The sequence below is a fragment of the Galeopterus variegatus genome, unplaced genomic scaffold, assembly GCF_000696425.1.
Source record: "Galeopterus variegatus unplaced genomic scaffold, G_variegatus-3.0.2 Scaffold11725, whole genome shotgun sequence".
NCBI classification, from domain to species: Eukaryota; Metazoa; Chordata; class Mammalia; order Dermoptera; family Cynocephalidae; genus Galeopterus; species Galeopterus variegatus.
In genome coordinates this window covers 1-4,337 of record NW_007737836.1, presented here as the reverse complement: position 1 = coordinate 4,337, position 4,337 = coordinate 1, and the positions used below count along the sequence as shown (strand labels likewise).

General features: G+C 42.5%; 1 long non-coding RNA gene across 1 annotated transcript in view; it reads left to right on the top strand.

The window, feature by feature from the left end:
- LOC103610756 overlaps nucleotides 1–3,517 on the top strand; it is a 6,978-nt gene extending 3,461 nt beyond the window's left edge. Inside the window, exon 2 of the long non-coding RNA XR_552234.1 lies at nucleotides 2,940–3,517. This is a non-coding gene — a long non-coding RNA (uncharacterized LOC103610756). The remainder of the gene's footprint in view (nucleotides 1–2,939) is intronic.
- Nucleotides 3,518–4,337: the final 820 nt, after the last annotated feature.

The window sequence follows — 4,337 nt, the reverse complement described above, 5'->3', positions numbered from 1 at the left end:
TTGCAATCTATTTCCTAAATTGCTACCAACATTTTCAATTATATAGCTTCAATATCTATTTTATTAGAAACAACGTGTATTATTTTCTCTTCATCACTAATGAAAGGAGAAAACATCATTTCATTTTTACTGTGGACGATGGCAAAATCTTCTTCTGAGATATTGACCGGAAGTTGCCATGACTGCCATTTGTGCTAATTAGCAAGAGGGCCATTAAAATACAACACGGGGGACACAGCTGAGTTGCCATGAAGTGATGCGAGGATCTAGCAGGCAAAAAATAATGCAGGTAACAGGTACAAACGCAGATTTCATGGGTTGCAAGGCTGACTTTTGACTTTAACTTATGGGTATTCTGAAAAATTGAACAAATCCCACTAAGTCATACTTTCTTATCTTTCTAAAAACGATTCCCATCGACCTACAGTTCGATATAAGAGAAACAACCAAGCTGTCCATAGAGAGGGTGCGAACCTCGGCATCATGTCAGCTGTTAGGAAACACATTCACACGCACACACACATGCACTTGCACGCACACGGAGCCAGGCAGCCGTGAATGCCAAGTACGTTGCTAAATGCCTGCCAAGTTCTAGGTCTTAGTGGTCATTATAAATCGCTTGAACATTCTCTGTTGGATCATCTGGGTCTTTTAAAGATTTTCATTTTTCTCTACCATTTAAGAGTGTATAAAACATGCAGTGATTTAAAGAACACAGAACTCCCGAGCTCACACAGTGATGACGGTTGTCCTGTAAAGGATGTCCAAAGAGAAGCCGTGGTTAGGACGCGCGTTAAGAACAAGTTTCAATGCGCGTGCTTCAATTCTTCCTCTGTCATCATTATGAAGTTAATGAATAACTGGAGGAAAAGTAGGGTTCCCCAAACTAGTATTTTTTGCTCTGCAGATGTGGGTGACCATCCTTTGTTGGTGGTATCAACCCAACCTTGCCATTTCTAAGCCTTAACTAGATAATTAGTGTCTACACAAACATGCACACACACACACACAATTTTGATAAAAAACAGATCTTCAGCTCAAAGAATGTACAACTAAATTAAAAAATATTTTTTTGTTAAAAATTAGTTTTTAAAAAACAACTTTCAGCCAAAACAGCTCATATGTAAAAATGATTTCAACTCCTTATTTATTTAGACAAGATAATACCTTGTTGGCGGAGGTCTTCTGAGTGTTTGGAATGACTAATGTCACGCATCCTTGAAGTGCAAACGCCGGAGCATCCCACCTACTGGTGCTAACTGGAAATCACGCTTTTTGCTTTTGCTTTGTTCCCAGCAAGAGTGATTCTTTGGGCTGGACTGTCCTTACCCAGGCACAGTGAGGGGCTCCAGATGACAGGGAGGCTGCGGAGACGGGTGGCTGCTGGCTGGAGAGTGCCCACACTCCCTGGGGAGGGCACAAGGAGATAGGAAGGAGGCCACAGGAGCCTTTCTCCAGTGGACACTGTGGGTTGCAGGGAGGGTAGGAGATGCCTGTGCTGGGAGCCAGTTCTAGGAGGCAGGACCAGAAGCCTTGGGGGAGGCTGGGCCCTTCCCCGAGAGCCACGTGGACTGCCAGAGCACAGCCACTTTGCAGCAGCTGCCATGGACAAGGAGACAATGTTCTGCCCCACGTTTCACCACCAGGGCCTCCCGGTCCACCAGGAAAGAGCCTGCGATGCTACACCTCTAGAAACCTGTTCTCACATCTCCCTGGGCCCAGTGTGCTGCAGTGGGCAGGTTTTATCACGCGTCTCATGTGGCCACATCTCCTACCAGAGCAAGACGGCCCTTCAAAGGGATGTCACCTTCAGGAAACCCCAACATTTTTTTTTCAATATTTATTGGCTTTTCATACATCAGTGAATTGTCTGTTTGCAATTTTTGCCCATTTTCCTGTTGAAGCATCTCTCTTTTTCATATTGATTGGTAAGAGCTTTATTATAAATTAGCAGGAATAAACATTTATTTCTTAACTGTTGGAAATATTCTTTTAGTTTTTCATTTCAACTTTCTGTGGCATTTTATGACATGTATATCTTTATCAAGTGATCGCCAGGGTCTTTAGTTTTATGATTCCTTTTTCTACTTTTATGTGACTAGATGAATAACCACTCTTAGTTTTCTAGTTCATTTAGGTTTTTATTTTACATACTTACCTCTATAAGCCATCTGGAATGTATTTGGGTGTGAGGTAGGAAATGTAACTTTTTTTTTTCAAATAGTTAACCAGTAGTGTCAGCCATCAATTACTAAATAATCCTTCTTACTGATTTGTTAACAAGGTGGGGAATTTTATTCCCCAAAATGCTCCCCAAGTTTTTTGCTGATGTGAGAAAACTGCTCTATGTCTGAGGGGTTGTCACGTGGTTTTGTCCACAGGGAGCCGGGGATGCTCAGCAGGAGTGGAAATGCTAGATCCTCTGGCCATCCTAGAGAGTTCTAGAATAGGGGCACAAGAGCTAGGACCACTTACGTGGTCCACTGCGGCTCAGAGAGAAGGGAGCAGAGGATCTGAAGAGGAAAGTCAGTGGGGAAGGCGTGAGGGCGCTGCTTGGTGAGGGGAAGGACAGGCGTTTGGTGGCTACTGTGAGGACAGAACTTTGGGAAGTATTCTTAGAAATGTTTGGGATGTTTTCTAAAGATGAATTTCTTTAAGAAAATCTATGGTAAAATTGCTATATTTCTTCAAAGCATATTAAATTGAGTATATTTTTTAATGTGATTGTGCAAAAATTGGACCACATGGGACATAGAATTGGGGTACATTTGGAATTCTGCCTCCTTCGTAAATACACTATTTATATATCCTTTCACTTAGGATGCATTACTGAATTCTTAAATACATTAGAGTCTGTTTATGAGGTTTACACTCTGTTTCGTTCTTGTAAGAGTTCCTGCCCGTGTGAATTCTCATCGCTTTAACTTTCTCTGTTACAGCCCGTGAGGAGACTCTACCAGTTGCAAATGTGAAATCTAGATCACAGTAGAGTCTCACCCCAGCAAAGTGCCATCTGAGAAGCACAGCGGGAGACAGACACCTGACTTGCCAGGTCCCAGCAGAACACAATAGGTGCTGCTGGTGACAGAGGGCTGGATGCCACAGCAGCTGGGCCTCACGACAAGTGTATCGAGCATGGGACAATAGGCTGTGACAACCGGACAGTGGGGGTAATGCAGATAAAAGGCCTCAGGGATAGCATCCTGGGACTGAAATTTGGGAAGTAAAATGAAAAAGTTGTATCTTTCTATTACCATCACTGTAAGGCTCCAGAAGTGACTCTAAGAATAGTATGAACTTACAAGAGATTCAGATTCTTGTTATGACCTGGATTTGCCTGTTCTTTTTATTTTAGATGCTTTCCTTTTGCACGGGACTTTTATCACGCAATCTGTAAACATACTCAGACTCAAAGTCAGAATTTTAAATCTGGGTTTAAAAGAAAGCATTACAGTAGCCAATGTGGAAAACAGCATTTCAATAAAATTCCAATAAGCATTCGTTTTATGCTAATGAATATCAAGTGCATCATCCTTTTTACGAATCCTATCAATCGAATGCTTTAAAATGATCGCTGGCTCCCTCTGGCCCTCAGGGTAGGCCATCCTCTTATACCTGGCATGGGATGCTCCTTAGCACTCAGCCCCAGCTCCTTTCCAGCCGGCTCCATGCCCCCCACCCCTCAAGACTCAGCTCAAGTGTCCCCTCCTGTAAAACCTTTCTGATGGTTCCCAGGATAAGTGACATGTCCTTTAGAGTATCATGGTCCCACATCTGTGAAAACAAGGAACACATTGTATCCTAACTATTCTGGGGATCGCCGTCTCTGGAACTGGAGTCTGCATGCAGAGGCTAGCAAGTGTGTGTTATTTCCTGTTGCAAATACAGACTAGTGCTCTGAACCTAGTATAGTACCTGACACAGAAAAATAGTTGCTCAATTAATCTTTGTTGGGAAAATGTACAACTAAATGATGGAATGAAATTAAATAATGGATGGAATTTTATTGAATCACTGATCTTTTTGTTTAAATTCTCTCCTGAGCTTCAAATGATGCGATTTCATGCACCTTTTTAAAAGTAGGTAGAGTATTATCCAAGAATGAACAGAACAGACAAGGTTATGACTCTCCTCTGGGGAGTTTTTGGCCTAGAGCCCTGGAATTGTCCTCTTATAGCTGCTGCTAGAGCACTGTGAGGCCATTTCAAACATCCTGAGCTGTGGTCTAGACAGCCTGGGGCTTAGAAGTATGAGAGAACTTGCTGGAAGGAAAAGAAAAAAACAAAAGATTTTCTGTGAGATCAGCCCTAGGTCCACCTTTTCAGCAGTTTCCAAGT